This window comes from Diceros bicornis, chromosome 26 (genome assembly GCF_020826845.1).
Source record: "Diceros bicornis minor isolate mBicDic1 chromosome 26, mDicBic1.mat.cur, whole genome shotgun sequence".
Lineage (NCBI taxonomy): Eukaryota > Metazoa > Chordata > Mammalia > Perissodactyla > Rhinocerotidae > Diceros > Diceros bicornis.
Window position 1 is genome coordinate 41,489,434 of NC_080765.1, and position 13,026 is coordinate 41,502,459.

Here is a 13,026-nt window from a genome sequence, read left to right on the forward strand (position 1 = left end):
AGCCCTGAGGCTGGAATTCAAAGTCGTGGACCACAGCGTGCATACACCTGTAGTTTTCATCTACATAGGGAGGTTTCTTGTCATGTGTGATAAGGATGAAAATCCCTCTGTGGACGCTAATCCAAATCTGGCCAATCTGATTGCCCCATTCCTCCCAGACACAGTGATTGGTCCAAGGAGGACCAATCAGAATCCTTCCCTGGCTTTTGATAGGTGTTTGCTACATGGTCTCTGTGAGAAAGAAGCCATTACTTTAGCTGGATTTTCTAAACTGAAGCAATATGGGCTAGGGGCTGCCAAATGGTAACTACACCAGCAAATGGAGGGAACCGATTTGAAATATGAAAAGATATATGAGGGCTAAACATAAAGTGAAACAGAGCCAAGAGATGAAGAAAGAGAGAGCTCTGACGACATTGCATACTCATGTAATCAGTTATACTTAAACTTTGGGGCCCAATAAATCCCTCCTCCTCACATTGGTTGTTGCTGCTGTTGAGCCAACTTGAGTTGGGTTTCTGAATCCAACTCACAACTGAAAGAATCTGCACTAAATTCACATTATATAGAAAGTCCTTCTCCCAAGTGGTCTGAAGATGGGATAAAAGCCTCACCACAGAAGGCAAATCATGCTCTATTTTCTACTTTTTAGCTTCCCCAATTTTTGAATTCTCTTGGAGATTAGAAGGTACCTTTCACCATCAAACTGGGCTCACAGGGCAATAGAAAGAGTATAGACTTTGGAATTCTTTAGACCTGGGCTAGAATCCTGGATTCTTTAGCTAACTTCTTGGGCAAGTTGCTTCATCTTTTTGGGCTTTGGCTTCCTCATATGTAAAATGAGATTGGGATAGTAATATTTCACAGAGTATGGCATCCCGGGCCCACCTAGATAAATTAAATCAGAACCCTAGGGGATGAAGTTCAGGTATGGGTATTTTGCAAAAGCATCCCACATGATTCTAATGTGCAACTGGGTTTGAGAATCTCTTGAGTTGAGGAGCTCTAAAGCAGTAGCTCTCAAAGTTTAGGCTGCATGCAAATCAGCCAGACTAAATACTAGCTACCCAAATTCCCAAGGTCTGTAGAGGGAATCAGAGATTTATCTTGTTAACAGGGTTTCTGGGTCATTTTGATGCAGGCAGTCCATGGACCACACGTTGAGGGAAAAAAAAAAAAGATGCCTTAAATTCTCTTTCATCTTTGATGTGCTAAGAATCTGCTGGGTAAGGTATCGAGTGGGCAGTATTGATCAGAGAGGGTATATCATTTGAGCAGTAAAACGTCTAAGGGTTAGTTTTCAGAAATTGGAGAATTAAGTCAAGGGAAAATGTATGGGTCAGCAGGACATTGTCCAGATGAATATAAGGAGGAAGAGATGGTAACATGTGTGCTGCTTGAGACCACAGGACAGGGGGAAGCCAAGAGCATAGAGTCTGATGGTGTAAACGTGAGGTCCCATCAAAGTCACAAATGCTTATGCTACACTCATGTTTCCTCCAGCAGTTGTGATTCCTCCTCATGAAAGTTATAAGAGAAAAGCCTCATAAAAACGAAACAAAACCTCTTTGGAAATGGGGACATTCCCTGAGGAACATTCTAGGGAAGAGTTTGGATGAACTTTGGGGGAACAGAAGAAAGATGAGATCATGAAGAGCAAAATTTGGATTATAAATAAAAGCATTAACTTAGGCATTCATTGACTTTGGTAGAGGTCATTGTAAACAAACTAAATGTTCCATATCTAACTTGTTGTACGCATCAATGTTGCTACCTAGAAAGAACTTGGAAGTGGGACATGGTAGGGCTCATCCTCCCGCTGGACTGTGTAGGTTGGCTGGGGATCATAGTAGTTACAGCTGTCTGCTTACCTAGATCTTCCTGCCTGAGTTTATCATCCTAAGCTAAGTTTGACTGTGGAGCTGGGAGCCAAGACATTGTACAACTCTGCTACAAAGCACTTTGAGATGGAAGGGTTTCCTCGGTTGATTCCCTTAATTTTATTTCTATGTGTCCAGCGTGGTTTTATGATAAAACTGCTTAATCCATTGAGAAAAAGGGAAAATAGAATCCCTGGGGAGCCTCAAAATGTTGATGATCCCACATTTATTGGGACCATCCCAGCTTTTGGGGATTGTGGAAGGCAGCTTCTTAAATACCACCCACCATGACCCTCACCCTCGGGGTGTTCGTACCATGTGTTATCCCCTCTCCTTGAGCGTAGGTTGGACCTAAAGACTACCTTCTAAGGAGAGAATATGTCAGAAGTGATAGGATATCAGTTCTGAGAACACGTTATAAAATATTGGATTTCCATCCAGCAGACATTCTTCTTCCACTTTTCACTCCTTTCACAAGAGGAACAAGCGAGCCAGTTTCTTGCTGGCTGCTATGTTGTGAGCTTCCGTGTGGACAGGCCTATGTGGCTAGGAACTGAGGAAGGCCTCCGGGTAACAACCAGCAAGAAACTCAGGCCCTCAGTCCAACAGTTCACAAGGAACTGAGTCCTGCTAACCGCCTTGGGAGTGAGCTGGAATGGAAGCTTTGAGATGCTTGTGGCCCCAACCAGCGCTGTGTTTGCAGCCTGTGAGAGATGCTGAGCCAGAAGACCCTGCTAAGCTGCATTTGGATTCCTGACTCACAAAAGCGTGAGATAATAAGTGTTATTTTAAGCTGCTGAGTTTTGTGGTAATTTGTGATGAGGCAATGGATAACTAGTAGAGGGGTTTATATTTACTGTGTCTCTAAAGCTCATGTAACTCCTTAGGAAAATCCTGGAAACACTATACATGTGACAGTTCAATGTGAGATGAGGCGCACTTCCAAGGCTTTGCTGTTAAAAAAGACCAAGCTTCTAATGTGGTTCCACCAACTTCTAGTAGCTGTACAATGTCCTGTCACTTCTCTGAGTCTTGATTTACTTACCCAGAAAATAGAAGTAGCTTGAAAGGTCAGAGTTATTGGTAAAGTGGTTCGTATCACAAAGATGAGGATGCCTTTCATATTGTTGATATAAATAAGCAGATTTATAAGATGTGGTGGGCAAGATTCTAAAATAGTCCCTAAGATTCCCACCCCCTGGAGAACATGCTCTGTGTAATCTCCTCCCCTTGAGTGTGAGAGGAACACATGACTATGATATTACTCCCCTGAATAAGTTTGTAATCAATGGACTTTGAGTTAACCCAAAGGGAGATGAACCTAGGTGGGCCTGACCTATTCAGAGGAGCCTTTAAAAGAAAGTGAAGAAGTTCAAGAGGGGCATCTGTGCTCACCTGAAGGAAGGCGAGCATACATATTGTAAACTTCCTGTGGAGGTCACATGGAAAGGAAGTGTAAGTGGCTTTTAGGAAATGAGAGGAGTCACTAACCAACAGCTAGCAAGAGCATAGAGACCACAGTCCTACCTCCACAAGGAGCTAAATTCTGCCAACGACCTCATGAGCTTGGAAGATGATCTCAAGTCTCAAATGAGAATCAGAGCCCTGGCTGGCACCCCGATTTCAGCTGGGGAGATCCTGAGCAGAGGACCCACCTCACTCATACCCAGACCTCTGACCCATGGAAATTGTGGGATAATAAATGTATGGTTTAAGCTGCTAAATATGTGGTAGCTCAGTTGACAGCAATAGAAGTTAACACTCAAGGGTAGGATGGATGCATAATGATATGACAGGCACATTTGCAACGTTTCACTCGGACCGTACTTCACATCCTATTTTGGTCTCCCTAGTGCTCAGCACTCTGTCTGGGGCAGAAAGGGACATTGTTGATGAGTGAAGGGAAGGGTAAAAGAACAAACAAAGGCTTAGGGCTCCTACCCCTTGGGAGTTGGGGGTGGGGCTGGGACATGGACAGGGCATATTGCTACTGAGCTGCTGTTCCTAAATCATTCTCCTTGCTACGCCCTCTTCGTTCATAGTCTGCTTTCTTTGGGATTTAGAATGTGCCAACTTGGCTTGTACACTCCCCCAAAGACAAGCTTTTAGTATGTGTTGGGTTATTTCTCAAGAATCTGAGCATCAGTGACAATAAGTAGAAGTAAAATAAATAAATGGTTGGCTTCCTTGGAGGGTAGCTGTGAGTGGTCGTGAGCCTGTGTTTGCCTTTATGAGAAGTATATGGAGACTTCACCCAGACTCAGCTCTGAGATCACTGTGACAAAGCCGGTGAGATTTCAGCATCACCCATGGGATCAGCCTGACTTATAGGGCTCTCACTCCTGGGGCTTAGCTTACAGGGAGATTTGGAGATAAGGTGGCCATGAGGGTTCCTCAGTGGTCTGAAGCTGCACTGTCCAATGTGGGAGCCATGAGCCATTTGTGGTTATTGGGACCTTGAAATGTGGCTGGTCCCATTTCATCCCATGAGATGTGCTGTGAGTATAAAATTTGCAACAGGCACCAAAGACTTAGTATGAAGAAGAGAATGCAAAACATCTCTTTAACATATTTTTATATTGAAAACATGTTGAAATGATAATATTTTTATTTTATTTTTTAAGATTTTATTTATTTATTTTTTCCCCCCAAAGCCCCAGTAGATAGTTGTATGTCACAGCTGCACATCCTTCTAGTTGCTGTATGTGGGACGCGGCCTCAGCATGGCCGGAGAAGTGGTGTGTCGGTGCGCACCCGGGATCCGAACCCGGGCCGCCAGCAGCGGAGCGCGAGCACTTAACCGCTAAGCCACGGGGCCGGCCCTGATAATATTTTTATATACTCAGTTAAATAACATATTAAAATTAATTTCATCTATTTATTTTTACTTTTTTGACGTAGTTACCAGACAATTTAAAATTATATATTATACTTTGCATTATATTTCTGTTGGACAGAGCCAGTTTAAATCAGTCTAAACCATGAACCAGTTTAAATCTTCTGCCAGAGAGGACAAGGCTAAAAAAAAATACACAAACTTGGATAAAAAAAATTTAAATGTAATATGTCCATACAAAGATCACTAGAGAAAAAGTGAATCATGAATTTGCTACACACTCGAGTCTGCACAGAAGTCCCCCCTCATCCATGGGGGATATGTTTCAAGACCCCCAGTGGATGTCTGCAATGGCGGGCAGTAAATCCTATATATGCTGTGCTTTTTCCTATACATACTTACCTATGAAAAAGTTTAATTTATAAATTAGGCACAGTAAGAGATTATCAACAGTAACTTCTCTTTGGCATACCTGAATTGCCATCATCACTACTCTTGCACTTGGGGGCCATTATTAAGTAAAATAAGGGTTATTTGAACACAAGTACTGTGATACCTTGACAGTGGATCTGATAAACGAGATGGCAACTTACTGACTAACAGGCAGGTAACGTATACACCGTGGATACGCCGGACAAGGGGATGATTCACATCCTGGGTGTGGAAGGAGCAGGACAGCATGAGATTTCCTGGGGCTACTCAGAACAGTGCACAGTTTAAAACTTATGAATTGTTTATTTCTGGGATTTTCCATTTTTCAGACCACAGCTGACCGCAGGTAGCTGAAACCACAGAAAGAGAAACTGTGGATAAGGGGAGACTACTGTAACATTAAATAATGAGATTAGGAAGAGTTTTTCAGCCTTTCTTTTTTCCTTCCTTCCTTCTTGCCCTCCTTCGTTCCTTCCTTTGCTTTCTCTTTCCTTTGCATTTTGCAGGTAGGATGACTGAGTGACCATATATCTAAAAAATGACTTTCTTTGGCCCTTTGCTCTCCCAACCGATGGGATTCCACTATCTCTGTCCAATAAACCTGTCCCAGACCAAAGGTCTCTAAATTCAACCACTAGTTGTGTTCTTGACCGGTTGGCAGTAAGAGAGAGGGGCTTTAGGAGAACTAGACTGCTATTGTGCTATTTTAAGGAGGCAGCTACTTGCCAGCTTCTATGACTGTTACCAGGAGAGAATTTGGGCTCGGTGCTGCTACACCTTCCAGATTCTCAAGGGAAGAATTCTGTGACATCTCCCAATTCTCAAACATTGGACATTAACTCCTATCTTGTAAAAACCTATACAGGTCCAACAATAAAGTCTTATTAGAGAACAGATGTATTCCCTAAAGCCACCAGGAGGTGAGTTCCAGCTTACAGCTAGGACTCAATCAGAGCATCTAGGTATATGATGTGGGAAAGATAGAAAATATTTGCCTCCTTCATGGTTCTGGTGTCAAGGAATTTAGAGGTAGGGGCTGGGGTACTAAGGAAAATGGTTGTAGCCTGTTGGAAAGTCTAAGGGATGAGATATGACCTCTTAACCCAAAGGTGAAGGTTGTTGCTGCAAGCTGCCTTTATGATTACTTCTCCCTCTCCCCAATCCTAACACAGGTCCATAAGGTCAGGGTGGATATGGTGTTCTGCTAGGACAGAAACCAAATTGGTGGCAGGCGACTCAGAGAATTATTGGCATTTCGGAACTTACCAAATATTCATGTAAGCCCTCTCTGAGTCCAGTCTGGTTTGGAATATTGTCTATTTCCTCTGGCATAAAGGATCTTTATGGTCTATCTTAATTTATCTAACCCCATGTCTGTGGGACAAAGGGTGGGTCCTAGTACCTATAACAATTTTTTTTTTTTGGCATTGAGCATTTTATTTTATTTTAAATCCTCTAAACGAGGAAGTGATAGAAATTCCTGGAAGAAAAATATCTTGAGATGAATGAAGGGGTAAGGAGAGAGGAGGGGTGAAAATTTACTGCACATCTTCTATGTTCAGGCGCTTTATGTGTGTTTTCTCACCTCTTTCTCACAAACACATTTCAAGGTAATTATATTTCCCCCTATTTTACTAACAGGGAAGTGGGGTTTACTGTGGTTAAATCCCTTGGCCCAGAACCAAGTGGTGGCGCTGAGATTTATACACGGGACAGAGTGGCTCTAATGCTCTCAAGATTGTCTACACATTTGCATTTGGGAACATGCATTTATGGGTCTACAAACCGAAAGCAGAGACTCCCAGGTTGCTTGCTGGGTGGTGGCAGTGAAGTGCACTCAGACTCCAAAGCACCATGAAGATTTTCAAGAAAAGGTTCAATAGGTGAGCATCCTCTCTGGTTTCTCAAATTCAACCTCACTTGGAACTCCTTACTATTATTAAAAAATCCAGTGTCTCATTTTTTATCACAGGGCTTGATTTTTGTCCCCAGGTGGAGGATAAGTAACTTTTCCAGAACCGAACTCCTCAGTGCTATGCAGTCTCATTTAATTCTCACCAAAAGCTGATGAGACATTTCACCCACTTGAAAACCGAGCCCCACAGAGGCTAATTAAGTTGTCTAAGGTCGTGCAGCTGAGAAGAAGATAGAAGATAGAAGATAGCAGAGGCAGGACCTGAACTCAGGTTCATCTAGAATTTTTTAAAAAAAGAGAAAAAAGACCTCTAACCACTGAATTTTGCTGTCCCCTTTTCCATTCTTGCTCTACACGTTTAAATCTTTGATGGCTTAATGGAAATAATCATCTATTGTCTTCATATCAGCTTAGATGAGTCATTCTGTTTTGTTTCTAACTGGTGGAAAAATGATAGGAAAGAAAGGAGGATTTAATGTTTTTCTGCTACCATGCAAGGCATGAACAATTTTGAATTTGAATTTCAGAATGTTGCAAGTGACACTGAAAGTTTTGTGGGGTTTTTTTCCTTCTTACCTGCTTTTCTCACAAAGCATGATCTCTCTCTCTCTCTCTCTCTCACACACACACACACACACACACACACACACACACGCACACGCAGGCACAGTTTTTAGGGTGAGACGGGAAGAACAGAGCTTTGAGAAAAAGGGGAAAAAAATCCAAGGAACAATACATCATCTAGTCACACAGTTTAGGAAATAAAAAAAAAAGGAAAAAGCAGCAGGGGGCCAGTTAGGCTGACAGCCCTGTCCAGCTGAGCTGGTGCTGAAATCCTACTTATAGTCATGAATTTCAAGGCCGCTCGCCAGCCTAGGAGTGTTCGAGGGAGATAAAAGTCAAGCTGTTCGCAGTGCCTCTGACCTGTTTTTCAGTTCTAGACAACTTCCTGGTGTGGCCGCAGAAAGTTTGACTTCCCAGATGTGAGCATGAGGGTTTCCTTTGCTGGCCTGCAGTCGTTATTGTCTGCTTTTAGGCAGGTTTATTTATTTATCTATTTTTTGGGTTAACTCTCCTTTAAGGTTTGCCCGAGTCTGCATGCTGATGAGCTGTCAGGTTGCATTCTGCGCCCTCCCAACCATCACCTGCCCGCAGCACCACTGCCATTACCCTACTTCTTGGGTCTCTCTGCTCTTCTATTTTCTACCTGCGGCCCTTGTTTTTGCTTCCTTTTTAGAGCCTGGGGAATTCTCTCGCTCTCGCTGACTTTTTGCCTCATTCAGGGAATGCGCCATCTGTCTGTTTCAGTCAGAGAGCTTTGACGTCAAAGTCACGGGCACAGGCTCGGTTTCATGAGGAATAATCATGGGGGGGTGGTCTGCACTCTCAGAGGTAGACTCTGGGACCCTCTTGACAATGCACTATCTAAAAAAGTACTCGCTAGGCAGTTGTTCAAGCCAGAACTTTGAGTTCAGTGTGCAGTAAAGCAAAGAACATGGGGTTTGGCTCTTAGCTCCAGCACTTATAAGCTTTGTGACACGGGGCAAATTACTTACCTGGGCTGCCGCGAGGATTAAGGGCCAGGGTGTACGTAAATTATTGTTCAGCATAGAGCAGCAAGAACTTTAGAGTTAGACAGTCAATGCCCACGACTCAGCTCTACCACTGAGAGCCATGTACCCTGGGCAGGTCTCCAGGTTTGCTTAATCTTCTGCCCCCTTGTGATAGTACCCACCTTGCCAGTTTGTGAGGATTAAATGAGATAATAATAATAATTATTAGAAATAAGTCCCATTTGCTGATCGATTACTGTCAGTATGTGTCTAAGTGCTTTCAAGAATTAGCATATATATGTATTGTCCACTAGTACACTGTAATTATGTTAATGCATACAAATAAATATATTATATATTAAAAAGCATTTGGTATCTGTATGTGTGTATACAAAGAGATTTATTTTAGATGTATACAACTGTATAGATCTGTATGTATAATCATGTTATGTAATACATATCATATAGATAAGGACTACATATATCATTTGAATTTAGAAAATAGATAAGGATATGTATAAATTATACAAGTAGATATAGAAATGACTTATTAAAAAGAAAAATATGTAATAGATATTATATAGATATATTATAGATATATAGGTATAAAATATATTGTAAAAGTATAAAAAGAAAAAATACTATATATGTTTTAATGCATCTCATTCTCATAAGAACCCTGTAACGTGGGTATTATTATTATCCATATTTTATAGATGAGGTAATTGAAGTACAGAGAGGTTAAGAGACTTTCTAAATGCCTCTGGTATGTATGTCTGTATATAGACAGTTATACAGTTATTAAATATGTGTGTTTTGCAGAGTGCCTGACATTGTATTTAAACGATGTTAGCTAGTCTTATTATTGTTATTTGTTTGATTCACAATACAAGCTACGACATCTGTTCCTTTTAGGAAATGACACCATTAGTTTTAAAAGAATCCTTGGTGTTTTCATCGCAATATCATCCAGAAAATATTTGTCGTCCAGAAAATATTTCCCCTTTGAGAGAGTAAATTCCCTTCTCCAGACCAGATGTCTGTGATCAGAGCAGCCTTCATTATCTAGGCCACAGAGTCAGAGACACCACCCCACCCCTGGAAATTTTCCAGGAGGGCAATTAGTACACAGCATATGAGGTAAGACTGGGCTCTCATAGGAGACTCTTCAAAGGTGCCAAGGGGCCGACTGCTCCTGTTCAACCGCCAAATCTACACCCTTAGGACTCAAATAACAGCATGAGCAAGACTGGATTTACCTATTAATTGAAGGACGCTGCTTTGGGCTGTGAGATGAACTGGCCCTTGGTGCAATCTCAAGCATCAAGCATGAGGTTGAATCCTGAGCAATTGCACAGCAAGACTTTCATATCCTTCAGAAAAGACTGCGCCTTGTGAATTTACATACAAATCTCCCAAATTTATAATATATATTTGTGCATGTGTGTGCACACACGTATTATCCAATAGTGAATAAAAAACAAAAAGAACCAGACAACACAGCCTTTTTGCATTTTCCAACAAAAATGACTTTTATCTCTTCCCTTGTGAGAATATTATTTTCAGTCCTAATTCTTGACTTTATTGGTGAAAAACAGTCATGGGTCGTCATAAGAAAGGTTGAGAATATGCATCAATATACAGGTACATGTAGGTACGTGCTTGTGTATATGTGCACACTTGCACACACATGCACATACACATTGGTCGCTGTCCTGACATGATAAGGGGCAGATCTGCAGGGATAATCAAGCATGAACACAACCAGGAAGTTCAGTGAAGATGGTACCTCCCATGCAATGGTGGTTCTCCATCTTTGGAGTGCTAAAAGCACAAGGGGCCCAGGAATGTGCTTTTTCAACAAGCTCATCGGTTGTTTCTGAGAGAAGGGCTCTGGATTGTACATCAAAGGAACACTATCACACCAGTAAAGGGCTTTTGCTTGTGTGTGCACGCACGCATGCATGCACTTGTGCACAAGTGCACGAGTTCATGCATGCGTGCGTGCATACGTGACAGAGTGAAGTGCTCACCAGAGCCCCGTTTACATAAAAAATGGCTACTTCTCAGGAAGCAGAAACAGCTTTCAGATGCCATCGTAAATTATCAAGGTTGTCAGGATTTTGAGGGGGAAATTGGGATTGAGATAGTGGTCTAAGCTAATTGACTCAGATCTGTAATGTTTTATTTTTTTAACATGGAGAAGGTTTTACTGTTTAAGTAAAATATTGTTTCAAGAAAAAAATTACAAATGAGATGAGGCTCTGACTACCTCCCAGATATTGTCCACAAAAAAATAAATAACAGCCTCTATTTATACACAGAGCATGTGCATCGCATATGGACTTCCCTTGGGCTCATTGGCTCACCTCTGCCCACACTCCAGGTGGAGGAAGGGAGCAGGTGACAAGCTTTTGCATCCATTGGTTGAGTCTTTTAAGAAACTCTTTCACTTCTGCCATCATTTTTATTTTCTTTCCATTTCATACAAAACTTGTATGCTTATCTCCATTTTAGAGCAGAGCCTGGTTTTGGAAATTCTAATGTAAACCACTGCTTTTGTTTTCTATATTTATATCCTCATATTTGGACGGAGCAGGGGCTCAGTTTATAAACCAGCATTTTAGGAGATAATTTATCTCCCTCTCTGCAATATGCCAGGATAAAGCTAGTGACTTCTTTGTTTTAATTAATATAGACTCACATATTTTGTAAGGAGAGGACTAGAAGCCCAGGTTTAACATCACCACCACCATCATCATCATCAATAATGAGGCAGAATTTTCAGAAGAGGGTACAACCTTCAGCATCCCTCATATGACCTATCAACCTTTATTGTCATCATTTATAAAGTGAGGGTATACTGGCTTCAAGGATCCATGGACATAGGGCAATGGAAGTTTATTATAAACTGCACAGTCCTCTATATCAGGAGTTGACAGAGAAGGGACCATTAAAGACACTTGAAATGGGATAATTAATGCTATCGAGACAACCTGCATTGTAGAAATGCCTGTGGCACTTAGGTAAGACTTCTCGTTTCTAAAACTGAATGCTGAAAGTTCCGATTGTGCCAGCAGAGAACACTCCCCACCAGTTAGGACGCCTGTTCTGCAATCTTGGCCTTGACACTTGCTTCATGTGGGATCTTGGACAAATTAACCTCTTTGTGCCTCAGTTTCCTCACCTGTAATTAATAATAGCTTACAATTTAGGAAGTACTGCTGCCAGTCCATCACATAGATTGATTCATTTATTTCCCATAACAATATTAAGAGGTAGGTGTTATTATCGTCCTGAATTATGGATGAGGAGACAAAGGCGCAGAGCTTCAATTTAACTTGTCCTGGATTGCAGATAGAAAGTGATCAAATCAGCTCTCAAACTCAGAAGATCTGCTTCCAGAATCCACACTTTTTTAACCTTTATATGTGTTATCAACTTGATAGGAGGATTACGATAATTAAATGAGATAGGATTAGGATATTATTGCGATAACTAAATGGGATAGATAATTCAACCCTGATGGGAGCATTAAATAATTAAATGAAATAAGGAACACAGGAGCCTGAGCAGAATTCTTGGCTCATGGTAAGTACTCAATAAATGTCAACTCTAGCACTTATTATTATTTTTTCATCTGTATCCAAGGCTCCCCCGAAAAGTTGTATTAATAACTTGAACGTATGTTTCATTTGAAATGCACAGTTTGTTTTGTTTTAAACCAAAGGCTAATATTTCCATGCCAGGGAATAGTTAAGCTCAGTTGTTTCTTTCTTAAACATCCGTGGTTAGTTCCAGTGACTTCTTTGGAAAGATGAGTGAGAAAGGGAAGCCCTCTGAGCCAGACAGCCAGTGCACCTGCAGGAGGCACCTGGGTCCACCAGTGGTGACCATAGCCCGCTGCTCACCTGGGCAGCCCCACCCCATGCCCCCTGATGGGCGCAAGTGCAGCCACGCGTGCGCATGAGGGATCCACCCTCGGAGGAAACGCACAGAAGCAAAAGGACTCATAACACCAACTCACGTGTACCTTTTCAGACTAAGCTTTTATTTTTTGATATTACAAACCAGTTTTCTTTATTCACAAACCACTGTAAGTGATATAAACACTAATTTCTAAAGACAGATATACACATTTTCTGGGTTTGCAGATTGCGTGATGTGTGTGATAAGAAGTCACTATATGCCACACATGATATTAATCTTTTTTCCATAATTCATAATAGCAATAGTTATTTAGATAAATGAAAACATTCCAAATAAATACCGTTTAAAAAAATCCAAAATGTTTGTTTACATCTCTGACATACATTTTAAAATGACTTATTGGCATCTTGGAGGAGTGCCCGGACAGAAGATTCTGCAACATCAGTTGGCACCCACTTGCTCTAAATGATTTTATTAAAA